Source organism: Anas platyrhynchos, chromosome 1 (genome assembly GCF_047663525.1).
Source record: "Anas platyrhynchos isolate ZD024472 breed Pekin duck chromosome 1, IASCAAS_PekinDuck_T2T, whole genome shotgun sequence".
NCBI classification, from domain to species: Eukaryota; Metazoa; Chordata; class Aves; order Anseriformes; family Anatidae; genus Anas; species Anas platyrhynchos.
In genome coordinates this window covers 181,659,568-181,686,380 of record NC_092587.1, presented here as the reverse complement: position 1 = coordinate 181,686,380, position 26,813 = coordinate 181,659,568, and the positions used below count along the sequence as shown (strand labels likewise).

At 40.1% G+C, this 26,813-nt stretch overlaps 1 long non-coding RNA gene across 1 annotated transcript in view; it reads left to right on the top strand.

Moving 5' to 3' along the window:
* The first annotated feature begins 7,945 nt into the window (after positions 1–7,945).
* Positions 7,946–26,813, top strand: part of LOC106016738 (uncharacterized) — a 151,473-nt gene continuing 132,605 nt past the window's right edge. Inside the window, exon 1 of the long non-coding RNA XR_011806453.1 lies at positions 7,946–8,692. This is a non-coding gene — a long non-coding RNA (uncharacterized lncRNA). The remainder of the gene's footprint in view (positions 8,693–26,813) is intronic.

The window sequence follows — 26,813 nt, the reverse complement described above, 5'->3', positions numbered from 1 at the left end:
CATCATGAGAGAGTTGTTCACCAATGTAAGTGGGTAACCTGAGAATTAAAAGATAAATGAAAGTGAGCAACCTAACCCTAAGGTTCTGTTGCAGATCCATGGAAGCATTTTCTATAACCACATGCTCCCTTATCTGCTCTCCTGGCTTGATGACTCTTGCATGCCTGACCACACTGCAAGCTAACAGGGCTGGAGCAGATCATGTCTCCCTGAGTAACCTGCAATCTTGAAGTCCAGGACAGTCTAGTAAAAGGTATGGGTTTGAGCTTCTTCTGACCGAAGAAAGCCAGTTCATTGCAATGTTCTTTCCAGTAACTTACTCTGAAGAAGGTGGGAGATGTGGCTAACTTAGTGCTCCAGGTGAAAGGTAGGTAGGCAGGATCCAAAGTGGAAGCAGGTATCAATTTATGTGAAGACAGAACAAGGGAGCAACATCTCCCTCGAGAGGTTTTCAGGGGTTGTTGCAACTTTCTGCTGACATTCCAGTGTAATTGGGTGCTAATTTTAGGAGGTCTGACTCATTTCCCAGAGAACACCACTGAACATTAAGTGAATTGAATGTGTAAGATAGCCAATGAATTTGTGAATTGCAAATTGCACCCAAGAGTAACAAAGGTCTTTAAAAGAAACTGTTCAAAACCATGCCTTTAATGGGGTTTATGTAGGCTAGAATTAGTAGATTTCTACTTTTTTTTTCAAGTTCTAACTCAGTTAAGAAGCTTCTCATGTTTCAGCTTCAGTTATTTCCTCATAATGACACATTGAACGCTTTCTGTAGCCTGATAAATAATAGCAAGGTATTGATTTAAACAAATTTTAAGCTAATCAATATTTCCTTTTTCTGTTTCCTTCTATTTTGCTTTGATATCATTTTTCACAGGCTAGACAAGGATTAATTTGTAGAAACACAAAGGCAAATATTTCCTCTGATAATTTTTTGTCGCAAAACCTTTTTATTGTTGTTGTGGTGGTATCTAAAATTCTTTAGACATTCTCAAACAGCTCACTTGCTGTATCATTTCTTCCCTTTGATATTTATCAGGTACAAAACCTAGATAAAGCATACTGTTTAACTGAAGACAGATAAGGTGTGATAATAAGTGATAGACCTGTGTTGCTGTCTTTATCAGTGATCTGTAATTATAGCTGAATTTAATCAATAGTGAACTTGTTTATCTTTCCAAGCCAGTCTGGATGGTTGAGTATATATTGAAGCTGAAACGGCAGTTTTCTCTTTAAAATGCATGCTGAACAATACTGCGGAATTATTACTATGATTTCACATGTAGATTTTGTCACAGTCTCAGACTCACAGCAGTGCAGTGTCATTCACCTCATCTCTTTATAAGGCCACTGCTGTCTGATTGAGCTGATGTTCTGCTTCCATCCAGGTTTGAGGGGCATCCATATAAATTGCTGAATTTGGTTGTCTTTGTTTTGCCAGTGGTGAGGGTGATTTTTTTTTCTTTTTACTTTTTCTTCTTTGCAGAGACACTGTAATTTTTCATAAAGATATCTGTGTTGAGCACCAACTGTTTTTCATAACACACAAAATGATTTTCTTGCCTGGGAGAGAGGCAGTGATCAAAAGTTGCACACAGTCTGTAGCAGTTTTCATTGCAGCACTCACTTTACATCTGTATGGGGAAAACACAGCTTCTCTCAGGGGAAAATTCACTTACGCTTTCCCTCCCTGCACAAATCTCTGCCAGTTCCTGGAGTGACAGGGGTGTGAAATCCCTCCCTACCTCTTCCAGGCAGTCAGTGGAGACTTGGATCTGGGGAAGCTGCAAGCTGTCTCAGCTGCCAGCTCCCCGCTGGCATTTGTTTAACCTACGGGTACTATAGACATTTGTTTATGGACTGAACCACAGTTTATAGAACAAAGCCTTCCTTCTTTGCCCTGCGCAGCTGGAGTGGGGAGCAGAGGGTGCTGCAGCCAGGCTGCAGAGGGCCTCCTTGAGGTGCTTCAGGATACTATAAAATCGGGTGAAAGTGTTTATTTTTGCTTTGGTTCACAACTACCCGGAGGCTTTGGAAAGATTTCATGTTAAAATTAAAAGTACTTAAAAATCCCAACTCTGAGGTGTCTTGGAAGCCATTGGAATGGTGCTTTTTTTTTTTTTTTTTTTTTTTTTCCCCCCAGGGGAAAGGGCTTTTGGCGGGATGCTGCATTTTCTTTATGAAATCTCACCTGTTCTTACAGCACCTAATCAAGAACCATGGAAAGCAAATGGAAAAAGTTACCATGGTTTTGTCAGGCTTCACACTGAGCTGAGCATATCTAAACACAGCTTAAGTGATTAGGTACAAGAGGAAACCTAACCCTATGTTTGGGTCCAAGCACAGCAATGTGGACTCATATGGTGGTCATGCCACCTGATGGTGAAAGTAATAGCATTACATCTCTGCACTAGATGCCTTTGGGCAAGGGATTACAGGCTGGACAGCCAGGCCCAGAGAGTGGGGTGAAATCCAGCTGGAGACCTGTCATGAGTGGTGTTCCCCAGGGGTCCTTGTTGGGGCCCATCCTTTTTAATATCTTTATCAATGATTTGGATGAGGGAACTGAGTGCACCCTCAGTAAGTCTGCAGATGAAACCAAGTTGGTGGGAAATGTTGATCTGCCGGAGGGTAGGAAGGCCCTGCAGAGGGATCTCGACAGGATGGGTTGATGGGCAAATGCCAACAGGGTGAGGTTCAACATGGTTAAGTGCTGGGTCCTGCACTTTGGTCACAACAACCTCATGCAGCACTACAGGTTTGGGGCAGAGTGGCTCAAAAGCTGTGCAGAGGAAAAGGGTCTAGGGTTGCTGACTGATGTTCACCTGAACATGAACCAGCAGTGTGCCCAGGTGGCCAAAAAAGTCAATGGCATCCTGGCTTGTATCAGGAATAGCGCAGCCAGCAGGATCAGGGAGGTGATTGTCCCCCTGTACTCAGCTCTGGTGAGGCCGCACCTCGAGCGCTGTGTTCAGTTTTGGGTCCCTCTCTACAAGAAGGACATCGAGGCCCTGGAGTGTGTCCAGAGAAGGGTTACGAAGCTGGTGAAGGGCCTGGAGCACAAGTCCTGTGAGGAGAGGCTGAGGGAACTGGGGGTATTTAGTCTGGAGAAGAGGAAGCTCAGGGGAGACCTTATTGCTCTCTACAACTACCTGAAAGGAAGGGGTGGGGAGCTGGGGGTCGGCCTCTGCTCACAGGTAACTAGAGGTAGGACTAGGGGGAATGGCCTCAAGTTGCACCAGGAGAGGTTCAGGTTGAAAACATTTGGAAACTGTTGGAAACATTTCTTCTCAGAAAGAGCAGTCAGGCACTGGGACGGGTTGCCCAGGGAGGTGGTGGAGTCATCATCCCTGGGGGTGTTCAAGGAAAGGTTGGACGTAGTTCTTGGGGACATGGTGTAGTGGGTGACATTGTAGTAGGGGGATGGTTGGACCAGACAATCTTGAAGGTCTTTTCCAACTTAATGATTGTATGATTCTATGATTCTATGTTAAAGCGAAGGACCATCTTTGGGTTAAGGAGAGAGGGCAACAGTTTCTTATTTCAAAGAGGTGTTCTGAGCATGAACAGAGGCATGGCTGTGAGCTATGGCTGTGAGGAAGGCTGTAAGCATCTCTGTGACCACTTCACAGGGCTGAGATGTATAATCCCATGGCCACAACGAGGTCAGGCTGCAGACCCAATGAATGAGCCCTGCAGTGGCCAGACTTCAAAAATATTTTTTTCTGTTTTTCAAAAGCTGCTAATATAAGTAAACTCAGATGCTTCATATGGCTAATATTTTAATGTTTCTCATTTCACTAATTACTTCCTGTAAACGCTTAGGCTGGAAAGAACTTTGCATGACTGTAGTATCACAAATATAATAAACTATTTACTTTGGCAATATGTAACCATTGATTGCAACACTTTTTATTATTCCTCTTACTCTAATCAAAAGACACTTAAAAGAACTCTTGCCTATACAGCTTTTTTTGTTTGTTTTCATTTTTAATCCTATTGTAGAAATGAATGGCATATTCTAGCAATCTCTGCCTTCAAAGATTATGTTACGAAATTGCTGTTGTGAGATAACTAACAAACCCAGACCACATGCCAAAGTGTTTTACCCAGTATCTTATGCATTTATTTGTTAAGACTGAATGTGCTTCTCTACTTTGGCCACATTCCTTTGCAGTGGACAAGTCAGCACAGGATGGTGCTAAGCAACACACCATTAATCATTCTCCTGTATACAGCCTTGAATAAAGATTTTGGGAAAGGCAGCTAGTGGATGATCTCCATCACACTGTGAAAAGATCAGTCAATTGATTGATCGATTGATCAATCTATCTATCTATCTATCTACCTAATTATTCATTCATTTATTTTTTTCTGTCTGCCACGAATAGCCCCAAGATAGTCTGTCCACTCTGTAGTTCCTTTGGACAAATTGCTAAGAGGGGCTGAAAATCAGTGAAGAACAGTAATAACAGCTGGTAGGATGTGACTGCCTGGCCAGGTTCTGGCCTGAGAGCTCCAGGGAGAAGGGGCATCTCCTTAATCAAGAGCTGCTCTGCTCTCTGTGCTGCTGCTCTGCCCTGAGCAGGGAGAGATGCAGAGTTTGGTCAGCTGCTGGCCGCTTTAAACCTGCCAGCAGAAGTGCTAATTGGATATTTTTTCTTCTTGGCATCAAATCACCTCTCCTGTGAAAATGATCATGGGATGCACAATGGATGGGATGGACAAGATCTTCAAAAACTAATTTTATTAATTTTTTATGCAAAACTTGTCTCCCTAAAACAAATAAAAAAGCAAACAAACCCAAACCATGCTTTTGCTAGTAAACCCAAAATAGATGATCTGGGATCAAGCAGCCAGGGAACTGTACTTGCTGACTGTGTCTCTGTAGGAATCTCACCTCACAGATATATGGGAACATTTTGACACTCTATCTGCACCTTGGAGACTTTCTTTGGCATCTTCTGCTCTTTAAAAACATGCCTTCTTTTTTTTTTTTTTTTAAAAAAAAAAAAAGGTTTCTAGGAAAGCCTGGAGCAGTATTTCCTTTTGCAAAACAATGAAAGGTTGAAATAGGTCCTATTTCCTTTCCCATCATGTAAATCTCAGCCTCAGCAAGAACTTTGTAGCTGACCCAGAGGGAACAGTTATTCTTCTACATAGGCAGTCAAGCTATCTTTCCGCTCTTGCCAAGTACATGATTTGATGGGCCCCTCTGCTTATCACAGTACTGATATATAACACTGAGTTCAATGTGGTGTGAAAACTTGTCCTTTGCAGAGTGATCTGAGGTGTTTGATTACATGTGTTTTATCACCTAATGAGCGACTAACTTTCTGTCAGCATTCATTTGGGTTGGGGTTGGTCTCATGATTGAGAGGCAATTAGTTCTATTCATTTATATATACATATTAGCTAATGCATACATTACCATACACTAATGTAGTAGTGCTTTCTTTTCAGTATTGCAGGCTCTGAAATGCAATCTGAGTATCTTTCTAATTCTTATTATCTAACTTTCCATCAGTGACAGCAAATCTCTGAAACATTTTTGTAATTGTAGCAACCCAATTTCTGTTGGAAGCAAAAAGCACATCAAGACTTGTTCTTTTTGCACTCCATTGGCACTCAATTTCACTAAGAAACATTTATTTGATTAAGGGTTAGTACTTTATCTATTGACTTGTCACCAGGCTTACCCATGCAGTTGTTGTAAGTTAACCGGCTGACTCATGTTCTGGAATTAATTTTTAGTAGACTTTTTTTTTATCCAGAGGTGAGTCTGGACAACCCATCAGGATCTGAAACATCTAAATTTATGGAGAAATTCTTAGTTTAGGTGATAGCAGTACTAGCTGTTGGAACAATATTTGGCAGACATCAAGAGATTAGACATGTTTATATAGACAGAACATTAAATTAGTTTTGGATAAGTACCTGGACTTCAGAATGTATTTCAACATCTGTCTGTCTGGAGTGAGCAAGATATTCCTTCTCTGGATAGGTTATACCACAAGTTTTTATTGGATAAGTGGATTGGCAATCTGATCTGATATGACAATACCCTTTTTACTTTTTATGCATCAAATCAAGAGAGTTAAATTGTCTTTATTTTGCAATTGATTAATGCACTTCTTGATATATACTCCATTATTTTACAAAGGGTATGTTTGATATCCTGTGAGTCTTGCACACATATCAACACATAAGATTTTGGGCCTGGGGTGTCTTCGTTTCAGGTGCTTCAATCTCCTGTTCAGTTGCAAGAAAAAACATCCACCTACACCTTGACCCACTCTTGCTGGGGCAGGACAAAACCCAGAGGAGGATTTGGCACATCTGGATCTTCAGGATGCTGAGCAGCACTGGGGGCAGGGGAACCCTGTCTCTCACATCTGATTATCTTGAACAGCAAGTGCAGAACAGGCCTGGAAGCACAATGTGGTGTTTCCATGGGTGAACTCTGATACTCCCTATCCATGTCTGCAGTTTCAGCCAGTAGTCTGAATGGCAGCACACACAGCCAAGTATCAAAGGGAGTGATTACAAAACAAAAGGAGTGATTAGAAATGAAAGTAGTTTGTTATGTTTTTAATGTGGAGAGCATGAATTCATATACCAAGGATCTTGCACTTTTTTATGGTCTGTATCCACTTTTTCAGATGCAAAAAGTGGGTTGTGCAACTTTGCAGATACTGGGCTGGTGAATTTTCCTTTGCTCTCCATTCCTGAGCTTAGTTTATCTATAAGCTTTTTGGGCCATTTTCAGTAAATTTTTCTGCTTGTTTACTGGAATCTCGGATAGGTAAAAGGGCCTTCTTCAAGTACATTCAGCCCCAAATAATAGCTTTCGGACAGATAATAGGTACCTTTCTGTTCGGTAAGGGAAGAGGATACATCTCAGGGAACAGCACAGTTCCTCAGGTAGGGAACACGCAAGCTTTTTCGTAACATGGCTTTACAGAGTTACTATAAGCAATTAAAAAGAAGACAAAAAAAACTCACAGTGTTAATGGCTTTTATAGATAATGATCCTCCAGGTATGTGGGGTGGCTCAATAGAGAAAGAAACGGGCGGTATTTGCTGATCTTGTTACTCTTGTCAATACTATTCCACTGCTGCTTGCTTATGCCAGTGGGAGCGAGAAATTTTTATTGCTGAATACAGCAGCAGGGTAGAAAACTTCAGAAGTACTTTGTATAGGTTGAGAATTAATCCTTTTTATTTCCTAACCTGATTCTTCGAAATGATGTGTGAGGGATTTTGCTGATGTTGTAATTATTCACATTCATCATAGCCCTGTTGTTAATCTCTTTCCTTCTCTTTAAGTCCTGTAATTATTGGTCTGCATAGGAAGGTCTGAGGTTTTTGCATCTACATTAGACTGAGTGACTGGGGTGCTGAAAGTGGAGACATTTTCCTTATTTTGTAATAACACCACCTTTGATAGATGCTATAAATCATTTGTTCATTATGCTCATTTTCCTTTGGCCTTCTGGTGTCGTCCCTTCTGCAGCCTGGAACACTGCTATGAAGCACAGTTTGTTTCTGGGAAAGTCTTGCTGGCATTTATAGCTTGAACTCCTCAGGAGGATAGAGCCTAAGCATGTACAGAGAGGCCTTATGCTTCCCTTGCTGGAAAACTGTCCGCACTCTCTGTGGCTGTAGTAGCTTAAGTTACTAATGACTGCATCTTTCAGGATTCCAGGCTCTTATTCCTCTAGGAAAGAAAAACTTAGAGTTTTGATTGTTTGCTTAAAGAGAAAATTCTCTTACTATTGTTTGGTCAGTCTGATTTTTCACAAAAAGGAAGACTTCCACATACATACTGGAAACTAGAGACTCTAATGTTGTAGAAATTGTTTTCTATCCAGCAGTATGATGTGGAACGACTTGAAAAAAAGAGGCTCTCTAAGGCAATATTGACCTTCAAGCTATGATACAGTAAGCACAACATGACTAAGTTTTAAACATAAACCCAGGCTACAGCATTGGAATCAGACCACAATTCAGAGACTTAGGTTCAGTCTGGGGTAAGGAGATGGGTCATTTGCACATTAGCTTAGTTTTCCACAGCTGCCGTTTTGCAAATGGGCTTTGGTTTGGGCCCATTTCCTTAGCACAGACGTGGGCCTGTGTGCATGATTCTGGCAGACTGTTGCTCTATATAGTGCTTCGGTTTCCATCAGACCTTGGGAAACTCTTCTGAGCTGCTGCAGAGTTTGATCCTGTCCAGGCCGAGCACAGAGCAGGGCTGCAGACACAGCTGTATGGGGTCTTTCCCTCCAGGTCTTCAGGTGAGGCACATACTGAGCTCTTGCAGACTGAGTTTATATCAAATGGTGTTGCTCCGTGTTGTGGAATCTCACTGAGGTCTCCAGGGGCAGGTGACAGATAGAGAAAGACTTGTAAGCACAATGTATCACCACAGTGAATGACGTGGTGAAGGGATAAGTAATGGTATGTGATGTATGTGCAAAAGGCCTCTGGAAAATACCTGTGAACACAAGAGAGAGTAGCAGGAACACTATTTATCCCTGAAATAAGAAGAGCTTGTTCAGTTCAGTATCCAGTCTTCAGCAGAGCCAGCATCCAAGATATGTGCATGGTCATGCTGATAGTTATGGGCAAAACCAGCGTTTCAAAGTTCTTCCTCCTCCCAGAGGTTTCATTGGCTTGTGAGCCTAAGGTAAGAATAATTTCTGTCTTTATTTTTTACTGGATGTTCTCGTTATCTATATGAATGCCTAATTATACTTTTATGACCAGTGTTTGAGTGTATCTTATAGAAAGGACACACACAGCTTAATGAGACATCATGGAAAAGGCAGCTGTGTAAAATGTACTTCTTTTCAGTTTCCTTACACATGCTTTTCCTTCTTGAATAGAAAAGTCCTTTGCCTGAGTCTTTCAAAACTTACCTCTCAGAAAGTGCCCATTTTGACTCAAAGATCCTGGTGATTATTCTACAACCAAGAAATTTGGGAGCACTAACAGTACTCAAGAAATGGTGTGTGCTCTCCAAAAACATGCATTATGGATTTCTATTACAACTACAGGGAGAAGAAAGAAACAGTACAGAACAAACAGGTCCTTTTAACTAATTCATAATCTGTTGACTTGGAGAGATCTTTGGTTTTATGCTTTGTTGGCTTTTATGCTTTGTTACCTTGATGATTTTGGCTAATGGAAGGTGTTTTAATTTTTAATAGAAGCTAAGTTTACAGGTTTTGAAACTCTGAAAGTTTTTGAAAATCCTTGTAAAGCTGACATTCCTTTACAGTAACTGTTAGGCATTGCCTGTGTGCTCAGGTACTCCCTGCTGATGTTCCTGTCCCTTTGGGCTCCATATTGTGTATGAGTGTGAGTGCAGGTTTGTGTTAACACAACCAGGAAAACTCACGAGAGCGGTCACAAAAATGCCCACTCAATTTAACAAGAGGGTGGTTTCTATTTCTCATCTCAGGAATGGCTTTTCTCTGATACTTTGTAAAGAATGTTTCTCATTCCTCAAGAAAAGCTGAATTCTTCAAACTCCTCAAGAATCCCTCAAACCCACCTTTTTTCTGCCTGGTAGAAGCCATCTTCCCAGGAGCTCTCTGCAGTTAGTTAGAAAGTGGCTGGTGCACACAAGGGGGGCCTATTCAAGTTTCCTGAACTCAACAAAACATTTCTTCACTGACTCCAGCATATTCTGGTTTGTATAGTCTGAGTGGCTTTTCATACTGGGAAAAAAATCCATGGATGGATAAATTTTTCTAAAGCTTATTAAAACTGTAGATTAAGACTAATTTAATCAGTAACACACGATTATCATAAAGTGAAATTTTTCCTCAGGTAAGACACAGAAGGGGTCACAAATTTAATTCAGTAGGCTGGAGCAATACACTATACTGTACAGATACAGCTTCTAGCAGTTTAAATATCATGGAAATTTGGGAAAGTGCTTCTAAAATTTTAGGTCCTATTTTGAACTTCTGTGGTTAATTTATTCTAGAATTAATATTCTTTAGTGAAACTATTCTGATTATATCAGCTAGAGACGTGATCCATCATATGTTGTCAGGGAAAAGCAGGAACGCATTTAGAAGAATCTGGCAAAAATTTTCAAGTACTCCTTTTGTAGGTGTGAATGAATGCTTGTGCTTGAAGAAAGTGAACAATCTACCTTCCTCCATGGCATATATGCACCTAATGTGTGATGTACACCATATATGTATCAAAAAAGTCTGTGAAGGATTACATTATTATTATCATCATTATTTTATGAACCAACATATCCCAGTTGCCTGAGCAGTGCAGAAACTTAGACTATGGGTAGGCTGTTTAGTGCTTTTGCCTTATTTCTGCTGAAACTAAAGATGATCAGCATTTTTTTTCTCTTCTTATAGTTCTGTCTAAGCATTTTGAACTGTGTTCTGCCTGTAGAAGTGAAGTTGCCTGAAGGATAATTGCCTGATTCTGCTGGAACACTGTAGAACAAGGAAAAAAATAAGGACACACCAATACAGTCAAAAATCAAAACTTTACCGTAGCAGAATGAGCGTGAAATTAGATCACTGAGTTTAAGTTAAAACCCTGGAAAGGCTTTCTGCTGACAGGATTAGAATGGCAGATTGGAAATACATTGCATTTACATCTCGTGCTAATGGAAAGTATGAAGTGGGCCTGTCAATTTTTCTGAAAAGAAGATAAAAAATCTTTATCTCTATTAAAAATACATTGAAATAGCACTTTTCAAATGAGAATTTCAAATCATTCAAATGTTTTCATTGTGTCTGTGAAGTATTATTATTTCTTCTGCCAGTATTACGCAATATAGAATCAATAATATTTGCTCCACTACTATGAAAATACAGACGAGTCAATATGTGAGTTATTTCTCTTCCATCCTTTTTCCATGCCTTGGGAATGCTGCCCATAAAATTTTCCTCCAGTACACTTCCGTCTCTCCAGATCAGCATATTTTGTATGGCTAGATTAGTAAATCCTTGTTTGTTTGTTTAAAAACTTTTAATACTTCTGGTAGCAGTGCAAGAAATCTTTAAATAATTTCATTCCACTGTATGAAATGAAATATAATTTATGATTTATTCATCTGGCTGCCTCCTATAGCTGTCGTTGGCTAACTTCTATAAAGTTGAACGCTGTAGATGTTGGCATGAGGCCATGAAGCCTTAGTCAATAGAGCAAAACAGAAATGCAAGGGTTGTTATAAGTCCCGGAGATCTTGGACAAAAAGTAAAGTAGTAAATTGCTGCAATAGAGGCTTTAACAACTTGATAAGCCAAATATGAAATTAATGTGTGGATTGGCCTGACTAACAATGGGAAGTGGAGCTGCATATCTGATGACACACAAAATAGTGATTATACAGTGTAAATGAAATCATGTAAGAAGAGCTGGTGTAACAGATTATGAGTCCTCTTGGCACAGGTTGAATGGTCACCCATGAAAGCACCAGGGAAAGACCTCATATATTTTTCCTATTTGTACATCTTTTCTTGGTAATTCAAAACCAAGCAATAATAGGTGGACCTCATAATTATTGCCTCTTTTGATATTTTCAAGAATGCCCTTCACTCCTGTTAGACTTTAGCTCTTGTCAAAACCACTCCCAGCTCTTTTCTCCCACCACAGGAAGACACACAGTTCTGTCACCTTTATCACCTGGAATTATTAAAAAAAAAACAACACCCACATCAGACTCGTTAAAGTCTGCTGTCTGGAGCTTCCCCTCACTGAAATCAAAACTAAAGCTAGATTTAACTTTTCTCTGTCTTCTTTCCAGCTACGGCCTAGGGATTTTAAACAGAGGAGTACATAGTTCACACCCACACTCATATGTTGGAAGACCTTGCAGCTCTTACTAGGTGAATGTATCCAAGTTTCTTATCAGTGCAAAGGACATTTGGAGGGAGATCAGGAAAAGAAGCATCTGTTTCTTTCCTACTTTGGGGTTAGGCACAGCTAGAGAGCTTTGGAGCTTAGTAAATGCTTCCAAATGTTTCATGTAGAATGGTTAATTTTACGTTATTATGGTTAATAGACCATGCATGTGTATGGGAGAAGACAGACTTGAATTACTGCTCCAGAATGTGCTGGGACATGGGGTTGAGATGAAGGAAGAAAAGAATTATTACTTCTACCTTCAATATTGCACTAATAATGTTTAGGATGAAAATCCATTATTTTCCTGTGTTGTGGCATTTATTTACTGCTCACATCCAAAAGGCTATTAACGTATGATTTCTCAGCTTTACTCATACAATATCTCTATTTTTACTGTTTTCTTGAGTCCCAGAAGATTGAAGGTATAAATATGGATAAATAACCAAAATAATTCCTTAAGGCACATGCTTATTCTTATTTTAAAAAAATGACCTCTGAACTTGAAGTTGAAAGCTAAATACCAGTTAACTAACCAGTGCAAAAATAATAATCAGGACCGGGACTGGACCATAAGTGCTCTAATAAGAAATCAATATTATTTAATACTTTCTTCCTTAAAAAACATTCACAAACAGTAATTGACAGCTGTAGATGTTATCATAGAAATCCTCAGCATTTCAAATAGTTGCAAGGATTATCTGCCAGAGGACTGTGGCTCCAGATATATTCAGATGTTATTTTTATAACCTTCTGTTGGTGGATGAAGTCAGTGAAGTTTTTATCTATTATCATACCATTTTTTAAAACAGCAGTTCCTTAATGGTTCAACAAGGTGGTTCTTGTTATGACAGACATTGCATAATATGGTTATAGATCTCATAGGAAAAATACAGAGAATACAGGCCAAGTGAGAAAACTGAAATGAAAGCCCCAAACAGCCTAGATCGAGTTCACTTAGCAGTCAATGAAGAAGCCTGAGATTCACCAGCATTCAGCTCTTTTGAACGCCAGTGCACTGGGTGGTTAGCCCATCTGTATTGTTTTCCCAAATTCAAACATTTTGATACTAAGTTTTGAAGTACAGAAAAGTACAGAATGAAAAAAATGGTACAAAGTCTGCTTGCATACAGTGGCATTAGAGCCAGTGCATGTCCTGTCTTGGCTCCTGACTTCTGCTTTTAGCAGCTTTTGCATTTACTATTATACACAAGCTTCACAAGCTTGATGGACCTGTGAAGCTGCTTCTTTTTCAGTCAAGGACTAAAATTCAAGGTAGAAAGTTTCCAGACAACACAAGTTTTATTTTAAATCTGATGTGTTCTTCATACAGCTTGGGTATTTGCTCACCTCAACTGTATTCAAATAATCTAGAACTGTGTTAATCTTTTTCTTTCCTTCTTTCTTTCCTTCTTTCCTTCTTTCTTTCCTTCTTTCTTTCTTTCTTTCTTTCTTTCTTTCTTTCTTTCTTTCTTTCTTTCTTTCTTTCTTTCTTTCTTTCTTTCTTTCTTTCTTTCTTTCTTTCTTTCTTTCTTTTTCTCTTTCTTTCTTCCTTCCTTCCTTTCTCTCTTTCTTCCTCTCTTTCTTTCTTTCTTCCTTCCTTCCTTTTTTCTTTTTCTTTCTTTTTCGTTTTCTTTTTTTTCCTTCCCTCCTTCCTTCCTTTCCCTCTCTCTCTCTTTCTCTCTCTTTCTTTCTTTCTTTCCTTCTTTCTTTCTTTCCTTCTTTCTTTTCCCTTTCAATCTAGAAGTGTTATAATATTTCTCTCCCCCCCCCCCTTTCTTTTTGTCTTTTTTTCAGAAAGTATGAGAAGAAACTTATTTTTTTCCTGAAAACAACCCTTCTGGATCGTACATCATCATACATCATGCTGGCTTTAATTTATAACCAGCTAGAAAAATAGAATGCATTTTTATTTGTCATTTATTTCCACTTTTTTGAATGGTGAGAAAATGGATGCATTGGTTGGCACTTGTTTCACAGACCAGTCATATTTCTTTGACATCAGTCATATTTCTTTGACATCTTACACAGCATCTGAGCTTCTCATCTGAAAAAACACTGCTCTCAAGCAATGGTTTCCAATCCATGGAATGCAGGCAACAAGCCCAACATTACTCAATGTGCCTTTTTTCCCCCTCTATAGATTTTATTTTCACGATAGCTTAAAGAAATGAGAGTGGCATATGTTCTTAGAAAGCAGCTCAGAAACTCTTAGTCATGGCTCCTTATGCTTTTCACATAATACACACATACTTTACTATCTTCTCTAGAAGACTGGTTGTATTTTCCAGTGAAACTTTTTAATTAGCCAGATATAGTCTAAGGAAACATTATATCTCAAATTGTATTCTGACTGCACAAGATCCCTGTTTTTTATGGGCACATCTTAGAACCTTTTTGATCTATCATGCATGTAAAAAATTTACTATCAATAACAATATAAAAATTCAGAGATCCAAACATTTATTGCTTCAGTGGAAAACAATGTCTTTTTATGTACATTTTTAAAATCCTTTAAGGTTTATGCTGAATGACAGTGTTCCTTTATGTCTTTTCTACCATGATCGTGGAAGAGTACAAATAGTATGGGCTATTTTGCTTGGCCATGGTATCTGGAGAAATCAGTTTATTTAACTCTTCTTCTAATGCTTGATTTTCTTCTTGTCCTTACAAGGGGCTACTGGGTTATTCCATTCTATTTTGCATTCAATTGGGAGCTTACATACATTGAGGAGGTGTCAAGCTCTTGCTTAAATATATTGGCTCCATCTCTAGTACTTTTGCTAGACAACAACAAAAGCAGAACATATTTTTAGCAGTTCAGAAATACTATTACACATTGTATTTACTTCAGTTTGCTATTTGTTCCCTCCTATAGTTCCAATATTTCTCTAGTGAGGCAAAATGGATACTTTAAGTCTAGAGTTTTACTCCTATCCTTTCTCCCGCTTTTTCCCATCCTTTCTGCACTCATTTTTGTTTCTCTCTCTCTCTCTCTCTCTATATATATTTTTTTTTTCTGCTCAGCTGTGATGTTTTTTTGGCACTAGGAAGGATTTTCCAATCTTTTGCTTGTGCTACTGCTGTCGTCTTCTTTGTCCATGCTCCTCTCATCTTGATGGCATCTGCAAATTCTTGCAAGCAATGTAATCTGTTGTGATTCCCCCTTCTGTTTTTGCAGAGGCTGAGCCATCCTTGGTTTGTGATATTTGCCATGGCATGTAAAATTGTTGTTTTTTCTGGACTCTGATTTTGAACTCTTTGTACTTGTCTGTCTCATACCTCTTTCTTTTTAGTATGCTCGATTATTTGTCCTGTGTCCAGTAGCTGAATATAAAACAATTTCCATAAGTATGGGTGAAGATTTTGTGTCTCCCTTAGCTTGTCACCTCTTATTTGCTGCCCAGTGTGCAGCTGCCTTCTTTGTGGGTGGAGGGTTTCCTTTCCCAATTTTAATTTGCGTGGCTGGCAAGTGTTCAGGTCAGGCAAAATTTGTACAAAATTCATTTTTACTGAAAGGTTTCTTTTTTTAGCTTTACCTCTGGAGCCATAAGCCATAGCCCATTTCCATCCCTCAGAGACATTGAGTCTCCAGTTTTTATGCTGTGCATGGCTTTTTTTTCCATTGCCCAATTTAGGCATTTTTCACTGTTTGGATATTTGCTTGCAGTAGGGTATGGCAAGACCTTTCTCAGCTGGCTCTAGTGAAGCTTGACTCTTGTTCCCTCCTGACCTCCTTTTGACTTTTTCAGCTCTGACAAATGAGCCAGAGGCCACAGGTGGTGATCTAGGCACAAGGTTTTCCTGCATGGCTGCCAAAGAACTTCAAAAGGGGAACCAAACACACCATCCTTTAGGAGTTTCTGTCTTCCTCTCCTTTTCATTCTTTAATTTATGTTCAAATATGACAGCACAAAAGACCGCTGTATGTCAGAAGAGCCCTGGTCACTTGCCAGCCTTCAGGCAGTAGATTATGATAAATTATAGAAAAATAACCCTCTTTCTTAGAAAGCTGGAATAAATCAATCCTGCATTGTCTGTTAAACACCTTTTAGTGGATTCAGGAGATCTATGCTTTAAAACAATTATATAGCAGACATACCCAGAAATAAAATCGTGATTATATGCTGTTGGCTACAGAGTGTGGCTAAGAGGTCCTCAGAGCTTTCACTCAGTTGATGGAAATGAACTGTTAGCAAAAACAGAGAGAGAAAAATCTTAACTCCTTTTTCTTTAAGTCATGCATTTACCATCAAAAAGAGAAGGGGAGAGAGACTTCAAAGAAACCCTTACAGGTTTTTCCTGACCCTTCCCCTGGAGGCACTTGCAAGCTGCTTGGATAGGTGGCTATGAAACCAACAAGGAACTGATATTATACAAATCAAAATTTACCCTACCTTTTTTTTTACCTTTTTTTCCAGAAGGACTTCCTGCAGTTTTGGTGTGCTGTACATAAACTCTAGTAGTACTTGAAAATGTGTCAGTGGTAGTTGAAGACTCATGGTTTAGGCCAATTTTCAAATGTCAGGGGTTGGGCAGTCAGTGATTATTTCCTTCTGCACCTGCCTCAGTTTCTGGCAGAAAGGTCATGTGGGCAGGAAGAGGCAGTGTTTTCTTGAGCTCCCACAACTTAATCTGAATTAGTCCACCTCTTTGAGCCCCTATGCTTCTTTCTCTCTGTATTTCTCTCTCGTAGGTCGTGAGTTAGTTACATCTGAACTTCATCAGTTTTCTGTGGTTCTCCTTCCCTGTCCTGTGCTGTAGGACAGAGAACCAGAGGTAGAAGTGAGGTCATAAGAACTAAGGTAAGAATTTTCCATGATGTGGCCATGGGGAAAAGTCAAGGAAATACAAGACAACATGGATTTGGAGATGACAAGAAATTATAGTTAGGATATATACTGCCTAACTGGGGCTCTGGATATATGTATATTAGTGCTAAATAAAGCAGTCATCCTATAATAAGTGCCTATGTTGAGTATCTGTCAATGGACAAACATAGATAATGTGAAAAACTTCCAAAAATGAGATTGTGTCCAACTCACCCAGCTGCTTAACTTGTGTGGACATGATGTCTCTCTGAAAGTATGAAAGGACATTTATTTGCCTCTGTTCATTCTACAAGCTATGTAGTCTGTTTGTTTAGTACAAGGTGGGTGATCGCCAGGTGTTTGCAGTGATACACATGGGAAGAGCATTGTACTTGGGGGAGTCAGGATCCACCCATCTGGAACAATGTCTCCACAGATAGGGGTCTGCACAGTGGATCAGAGGTCCGGTCAATGCTGCACATCTTGGGGTTCCCAAGACCAGCACCTCTTCATGCAAAACAGTGTGAGATATATACCTAATCTTATCCCTTAGGTAATAAAAATAAATAAATAAATTACAAAGGCACCTTAAAAACAAACAAACAAAAAAAAAAAAAAAGAGAGAAAAAATAGCATGGTGCACAGCACAACAGCTTTAGAATAATATTACATTGGTAACAATCATTAGGGATGGTGTTAACCCTTTGATTTTCAGTGTTTTCTGTTATCATAGGAGTTTTGTGGTACACTCCATTACTTTTTTCTTACAGAGAATGAATACTCTCTGTTCCTAGTCTGGGGCCCACGGAAACCTGTCCAGGAGGTGTTTTATTACTGCACCAAGAACACACTGAACTATTTCACTTTTTTTTTTTTTTTCTTTCTTTCCATTTTAATGCTTATTAAACAATAAGTACATTGTCATCTTCCCTTTAATAGCAAACATTTTGTTCTGATTCAGACAGAACACTACAACACAGAGCTCTTAATCTATGATTATTACCATTAATAATTTTAACAGCAATGTTAAAAAATGTTTAATCAATAGACTCACTTTTGCTATAAAGTCCAGACAAGGTGGATCATCTCCTTCTCAGGAAAAAACAGTCTGGGGATTGTTTGCCTGGCTCTTTTCCTTGCCTTCTCAGTTGCATGACCACATAGCTTTGATTCACAGTGTCTCCCACTAGCACCCTCTATTCACACAAGGCACTTAGCAGCGTGCTGTATACAAAAGTTAATCCTGACTTCCAGAGCATTTATACTGAAATTACAAAATTACCTGGAGGGTTAGGGGAGGAAATCCAACAGCTTGTTTCCACAGCTGTGATTCAAAACCTCACAGAGATTCAGAGGGAGTGAAGCTGCAGCAGACCAACTCTGGTTTTGTATTCTGTCTGCTTTCTATCACCTCATTAGTTTAATGCTTTGCAGTCAAAAATCAAATGTCTTCCCCTTGCATTTGTACACCCATGGAGGGAATGACTTAGTGAATTTGTCCAGCAGTCTAAGATTTCATCTTATATGAAGCAATGAAGTCGTGTGATTCCTTTAAAAGCCTCACTTATTTTTATCTTTCTCATTTCATTTCGTCTAATACCTCTCTGTCAGGTTTATTCATCTGTGGGCAGCTTCTGAATATATTTCTTTATAAATCTGATAGACATTTCTTTCTTTTATTTAAAGTATTGGTAATTGGAATATCACTGTCCTGTACCACTGTGGTATGTTGTATTTAAACAAACTTCAGAAACAGATGAACAAATGTGCTCTTATCATTAAATAGTATTTAGAGATACGTTTATCTTATGCACATGATTAAAGTTGTGCATGTGCATAAGTGCTTTATTGGATCAAAGCCCTTGTTCATTTGATTCGAAGGCAAAAGGTCGTTAATGAAAAATTGTGCTGTATTCTTAATATCTACCCTTCCCTAAAGGCTGGGAATAAGTTTTTCACTTTTGCCAAAGTCTTTCCAAGGAAATATTAGGTAAATTATTAATATTTTTGGAAGCTCAATGTCAGGTTTAAAGTACTAGTGACAAGTTGGAGTGAAGCCTTTAATAGTTCTTCCAGATTTGTCATGCTATGAGTAATCTCCACTTTCATGGGGTAAGAAAGACTTCCTTAGAAATTACACAGTTGCTCAGAGGATGTTTTCCTTTGACTTATTATAATTGTCCCCGTGGAAACAGCTTATTGTGTCTGTCAGCTTGGAATGCTTTATGGCACCAAGCACTCAGCAGCAGACGTATGCTGATGGCTGGTAAGTGTTTGTGTGAATAAAAACACAAATTACGGGACTGTGTTTGCCATGCAGGATGAAGTAAAGGCAGCATTTAAGAGAAAATGTATTTTAATACATAGTTAGTACTATGATAGCAGAGAGGATCAATTATGAGATAGCTCTTACCTATTTTCAAGCATACGCCCCCCACTCTTTCTTACCCCTGTCCCACAAGTTACCACACAGCGTTTCTTGTGTGCAACGCAGAGTTGTGCTAGCAGTTGTCTGCATTGGCTTGTTGGGTCTGTTTTCACAGAGGGACAGAAGAGGGCTGGCAATCACAACCAGATTTCTGGGAATGTTGTTACTGAAGAAAGCAGGTAATGTCTCAGCACACTATGGGAAAACAGCTGGCAGCTGGACATGCATGGGGCAGGGCTGACATCCTGGCTAAGCCTAGCCAGTCTCTCCAGGGACAAGTTGTGCAACAACAGGGAGGTGCGGGAAAGGTCCACAGTGCCAGTGGTCAGCCAAGAAAGCCCTGTATGAGCAGAGAGCTCTCTGGTTCTGGGATGAGGAGGTACAGGTGAGGTGCCATCATATGTGTCCATTCTTGCATAAAGATCAGACACAGGGAGTATTCTCTTCATTGTACTGGCAATGCTAAAAGATGAGAGACAGTTCTTATATTTGAAGAGCGGATTTCTTAGAATCACAGAATGGTTTGGGTTGGAAGAGACCTTAAAAATCACCTTATTACAACCCCCTGCCATAGGCAGGGACATCTCCCACTAGACCAGGTTGCTCAAAGCCCCATCCAGCCTGGCCTTGAACAGTTCCAGGGATGAGGCATTGTCCTGGTTTCATTTAGAACAGAGTTAATTTTCTTCCTAGTAGCTGGTGGAATGCTATGTTTTGGCTTAGGATGAAATGAGTGCTGATAACACCCTGATGTTTTAATTGTTGCAGAACAGTGCTTATACCAAGCCAAGGACATCTCAGCTTCTTGCTCTGTCCTGCCAACGGGCAGGCTGGGGGTGCAGTAAGAGCTGAGAGGGGACAGACCCAGGACAGGTGACCCAAACTAGCCAAAGGGGTATTCCATACCATCTGATGTCATGCTAAACAATATATAGGGGTGGCTAGCCGGGGGAGGGGGCCGGACTGCTCAGGGTTAGGCCGGGCATTGGTCAGCAGGTGGTGAGCAACTACATTGTGCATCGCTTATTTGTACACATTATTAGTAGTAGTACTATTATCATAATTGTATTATTATTATTATTATTATTATTATTATTATTATTATTATTATTATTATTATTTTCCTGTCTTATTAAACTGTCTTTATCTCAGCTCACGGGCTTCACTTTCCATTTCTCTCCCCCATCCCAGAAAGGGAGGGGGGAGGGTGAGCGAACGGCTGCGTGGTGTTTAGCTGCCGGCCAGGTTAAACCATGACAGGCATCCACAGCTTCTCTGGGCAACTTGTTCCAGTGCCTCACCATGCTCTGAGTGAAGAATTTCTTCCTAATGTATAATCTAAATTGACCATCTTTTAGTTTAAAACCATTAAAACCATTCTCCCTTGTCCTATCACTGCACATGTTGATAAAGAGTCTTTCTCCATCTTTCTTCATCCTCGTTAAATATTGGAAGCACTTAACATTGTTAAGGACTAGAAATGCAAATTGCTTCTGTTTCTACAGAACATTCATTTTTGGGGAAAATGCTTTGAGAAATTCTAATTAAAGAGATTTTGCTGGAATGAGGGATATTGTTTGAATTTCTGTAGATGGAGATCAGCCATATTTTCAAGAGTAATGACTAACCAGAACTGGATGACTGTGAAAGACTTCCAGTTCCAGGGTAAGAATGGGAAGACAGTGGCTAGGTTAATTAAAATGAACTGTTGCATTTTTTTTAATTGCTACAGATTAGCTGTCCAAAGAAAATAATAGTAATCTGAGTGATCACTAATTGATTTGCTCTATATGAAATGGATGCATAAGCAAAGGCACGTCTGTAAATAACGTGCTTTATTTTAAAAGAGCAGAACATTGATAAACCATGGAGTCACTTAGTCAAGTCAACTAAATTGAGATGTCAGGGATTTTCATGTGAAGAAGTCCTAATATTACTTCATATGCACTAAAATAGCACAAACCCATACCACAAGGAAGAGGAAAAAGCTTTTTGGAAGAAGTTGCAGTCTTCATGGATAAATAAACTGTCTCTAGAAAGTTATTAGGATAGATGTTGCAAAAAATGGGAAAATTCAGCAAGGAAAGCTGCATCTGTACATTAATATTTTTTGAGAATAATAACATTTGCAGGAAAAAAAAAATTCTGAAGTAGGTGTAGAAATAATCAATGTGTGACCTCAAAACTATGTCACTGTTTTATCTTAAGATTTCCTGTGCTAGGTGAGGTGAATTGCACAGTAATCCATTGATGGGTGATTCAGTTCAGCAGCCCACACAAGGTTTTTCTAGGGTGCTTCAGGGTATGGAGCGTATGATTGTCACATTCGACCTGTATTCTTATGTAGAAGGAGCTGGAAGCTAGTGAGATACTCTGTGACTTCGGAAGTGGTCTTAGACATCCAGATGTGGACAAGTGCATTGAGACCCAGCTGTGCTCTGACTCTAGGAGAAGTGGAGATGTCTTGCTCACATGCTAGGGCACCTTTTGTTTTCACATATCACTGAATGGTTGAGTTTGGAAGGGATCCTTGGAGGTCATCTGCTCCAACAACAACAGCAGGTTGCCCAGGACCATCTACAACCTGTCTGGGCAACCTGTTCCAGTGCGCTGTAATCCATACAGTAAGGAAGAGCTTCCTGATGTTCTGAGGTAGCCTCCTGTGTGCCAGTTTGTGCACATTGCCTCTTGTCCTGGGCACCACTGCAAGGAACCTGTCTCCATCCTCTCTGGAGCCTTCCTTCTGGAGCTTTTAATGCCACCCAGAGACAAGGTCCTTGCAGAGGCAGCTGAGCTATCATAACATCAAGTTTGGAGGAGTTCAGTTTTGAAGTAGGCCAGTTTCAAGGCCTCCAGCTGCTTCCAGCCTTCCCATACACCTCTCCTGTGTGTGTGCTGTGGTGCATCTGCACAGGTCAGATATAACCCACATGTCCTATAGGTCACCTGCTGACGAAGCCCTGGAGACATGCTATATGCACCATATGGCCAGGTGCCTGGCATCCCCCTGCATAAAGCTCAGAGGGGAAACACTATCTGGAGGGGTGACACAGGTTTGGAGCTTCCCCAAACCTGTGTGGGGAGCAGGTAGCTGAACAGTCCTGTCCCATTGCTCTGTACTGGCTGAGGCTTTCTGCACCCCTTCCCTTTGCTGTGGCCTCTACCGCCCTCGTGGATCTGGAGGATTTGGGGAAGCAACAAGGGGATTTTTCCAGTACAAGAGCAACCAATGTGGCTCACAGCTTGCTCTCTCAGCAGGCTGAGCAGTGCTTGGTGGTGTAATTTGGGGTAGTAAGACATAGGGCTGATTCTAAAAAAGGCCTTTAAAAAGAAAAACTGCTGTGATGCCATTCTTAAATTTATTACCCTTAAAAGGAGTATTTAAAGACTACTGAAATATGGAAAAGCTTTGAACAATCAAAAACACTTTGGAAAGACTTTCAGCTTGCTTCCACATAGAAAAAAAATCTCTCTGTGGTAAGTCAGTGGAAACTACTTATTGAACTCTTCATGCCTATCATTCTTTGTGGAGACACACATCTGACTCTTGTGATCACAGCCCAGATGTCAACCCCATGGTGTGTGCTTGTTCTCTCTTTCTTGCCCTTGTCAAAAGGCTCCTGAACTCACTTCGGTTCCCACCACCAGAGTTGGTATCTGATAACCAGAAATGCTGAGCTGAGCTCCCAAAGAGACTTTTATCCTGATATCAGTCATGAGGAAAGCAAACGCTGTTTGGTAGGTCTTATTGTTAACTGTCTTCAGAAGCTTCAGGAAGGGGAGAGTCTTGTTATTTGTTTATGCAAGACAAGGGCAGCTTCAGGGATGGCTCCCTGAATAGCTCCCATCAGTTATTTTTCCTTGATCTCTGCATTTGACACATAAAAACACATCAAGGGAGACAAATTTATATGATAATTTTATATGTTGCTGATTTGAAATGATTGACAGGAGTTGTCTCCTACCAATATTTCTGAGGATGGCACAGACTCTTGTTTATTCTGTGTTTGATAGCTCTCCATTGTCAAGTGGTGGTCAGGACAAATAAGTCACTTTTCGTGTTGGAAATGATTACTATTCCTTTACAGGGTTAGTGTTGACTAACTTCCTATTTCTATATTGTGGCAGCTGTGAGTTGAATGTAAAGACCTTCCTTCATTTTCTCTGCATCTACCTCAAGAAAGAAAATAAAAAATGAAAAAAAAAATATAATCATAATCCTTTTCATGGTTTTGTTTGTTGTGTTGGCTTGAACTGTTAAAAATGTTTCGTGCCTGCAAGAAAGCCTGACTGTAAATCATTACAAAGTATATGCAGTATCTGTTGGCTCACAAACTGATGCCTCACGAAAGGCTGATTCATGGTTGTGATATGATGAAGGTCAGGTCTGTCTCCAACAAAACATAATCTACCCATTACTGGAAATATTAAATTAAAAAAATATATTAAAATCTTGGCTACCTCAGCTGTGGCTCTGTGTCGTATTTTTATAAAAAACAGCATGTAAATGTCAGCATTCTTCAAACCTGGGGTGTATAACCTATGCAAATGGAATGAATAAGAAGGACTAATTTCTTGTCCTGATGGTGAGATTGTTGTTCCTGTGATTTTTTTTTTTTCTCTGAAGTTCTTTGTTTTGCTGGAGCTGAGAGGGTTGATAAGTGTCTCATTTGTATGTGTGATTTCCTTCTGTCACTCTGGCTGGTTCTGCTGGCCTTTTCCTCAGAGGGACACACCTGGGTCCCTCTCACAATACAGTGGTGATGCTGGTAGCATAGTTTCATGACCAAGGAGTAGTTGAGGACTGCCTTTGCTTATGCTCTCCAACACAGCTTGGAGTGGAGGATATGAGGGTTAAGTGATAATCCATGACTATCTACAGTGGGTTGTGCCAGGGCACAGCCTAGCTTCCCTAAGGTATAGAGACCTCTCTAAATCCTGTAAGAGGAGGAGTGTGGATCCTCTCAGCATGACTTTGTGTTACAACATGAACTCACTTTGTGTGCTAGACAAGATTTCAGGTACTCTACACCATGCAGTGGAGGTTGGTGCAGAGATCCTTAAGTTCATAGTGCCATAGTGCTCCCCATCTAGAAGCAGGTCAGCTGGGTCAGCACGATGATGCAGTTAAGATGACAAGCATCAATGAAAGTCCTCATTAGCTCATGTACAAAACTGTGTCAGTGCTGCTGTACTGCTCTGGGATATTATCTCCACAGTCTGCTAGCAGTGTCTCATCACAGAATCACAGAATCATCTAGGTTGGAAGAGACCTCCAAGATCACCTAGACCAACCTCTGACCTAACACTAACAAGTCCTCCACTAAACCATGTCACTAAGCTCTACATCTAAACGTCTTTTAAAGACCTCCAGGGATGGTGACTTCCCACTTCCCTGGGCAGCCCATTCCAATGCCTAACAACCCTTTCATGTACATGTATCCCCTGTCTGTTCTAGACTGAAAATTACCATGCTCTCCTGTGCAATATGAAGATGCTGGCAAAGACACGAGACGCCCCAAGGACAGAGAGGACAGAGACTGTGGTGAAATTTTTGGGCAGCAAAGGAAGCAGTGACTCTCCACTGCTCTGGGTAGAACCATAAAGTCTGCTCCATTAAAGGGAAAAGAACATCCACATTAAGGTAGAACAGCAAAAAAACTCTCATAAACCATTCCCATACTGGGATGTGGTCTCTGGTACAAGAGAGATTTAATTTTGCAATTTTCCATTTTTCTGTGTCCAACATGCATGACACTTGGCACTCACTGCTCAACAGCTCCATGTCAGAAAACACCATCCATGGCTATTTCCTCATTATTCTCCTTTTGTTCTGCCTTACTGTGGACTGCAGAGCTGGCATCCCACAGGCATTTCTACATGGCCAGACACAGAGACTCCAAAACTCAATTAATATTTGGGTCAGATTCTGATCTCTGTTCCACTGATGTAAACTTGGAATAACTCCCTGGGTTTAAGTGATTGTTTCAAACTTGCACTTTCAGTGACAGAAAGTTTCTTATGTTGGATTTCTGGCAGAGATAAAGGGTGTGCCTTCCTTGGACAAGAAGAGCTATGGAGTTTACACTAGAAAAAGGGATGGCCATATGAAAGTACAACTTAACTGAAATTATGTTGCTTTTACACTACTGTGTCCGGAAAAATGAAGTGGCGTATTTTTATCTGTCATCGCTCTGGAGCAGATCTCCATTGTGGCTGCAACTGTTAAGTCGCTTTTAATTAGTTGACTGAAGTGTGGGTGGCTGGTTAGATAAAGAAACATGGAGCTCCAGATGGGATGCATGATACACTCAAGGAAACAGGAAAGGGACATGTTCTGACATATTTACTACTTCAGGTCAAGCAACCTCAGATATACCACACTGTGCTTCTGTCACAGACTTCAAGAAAAGAGGGTGTTGGAATGGTTGTTTGTGCCCTGGCAACTTTTGTTCTCAGGAACCTTTTCCTACTGCTTGTATATCATTGCACATCAAAATAAATAAATAAAATAATTAATTAATTTAAAATAAAATAAAATAAAGCACCACCATGCCTCATGTTACTAAAGGTATTTCTGTTATCTTTACAGTTACAGAAGTGCAGAAGGGAGTGCACTGTACAACATGCTTCTCTGTCTGTAAGATATGTTACCTCAGGAATAAAAAGAAGTAACAGAATAGAGAAAATGAAACCCACTTTAAATTATTCTTTTTTTGAGATATTTTTCACAACCATTTTCAAAACATTTATAAACTCTGTTTCTGACTTTGGATTATCAAAGATTTTACTGTACAGAAATTGTGTCCTCAATCAGAGCAGCTGAGCATTTATCCTTAAATCATTAGCGATGAAGCCATTAACCATTTGAACCATTCATCAGTTGTCTTTAGACTCCAAAATCATTGCTTTACTGAAACACACAGCAAGTCTTTGGCAATCCTTGAGCTACTGTCTGTCATTCTGATGGTTTGCTCTGATGATATCAATGCCACTCTATTTAACCTAATGGAGTTCACTGATATTAAATTGATGTGAAACCAAATTCCATTGTTTCTACTAGATGTAAGACTTACATGATGACATGTTTTCTCTAGTACTGAAGCAGCTGTAGGAAGTATTTGTGTTTTTCCCATGTCCGTCACTCTTGCCTCTACCTCTCAGTTCTCTGACCTCAGTTGTACCACTGTAAAAACGTACAGAGTCTGCACTGTAACCTGAATACAAAAATGGCTTTCCTTCCACAAAAAGAGAGGCAGAGGTAGAGAAACTGTGGTGGAGGAGTGGGAATAAGAAGTGAAAGCTCACCAAGGTAGTGATACCTTTCAGAAAAATGCATAGTGTGCACATGTTTGGAAGGGGTACTCTTCAGCTCTTGGTGAAAAAATAACACACAGAGATTAACACAAAACCTTCCTGGTTTTGGCAGACAACATGTGGCAGAGCATACATTGCCACAGCTGGCTCAGCATGGCCCTGTGACATCCATGATGCTGTGAAAATTGCTATGGCAGCAGCCACTGGGCCTTTCTGTCTCCTCGTGGGTGAATGCCGGTAGACAAACTCCAGAGTGGTGACTGGGACCTCTGGAATGTTTTGAGATTCACCTGAAGTTCCTTCTATAAAGCAGCTCTTGGAGGCACTGCTAAATCATGTAAATAAACTAGTCACCATGGCTGGAC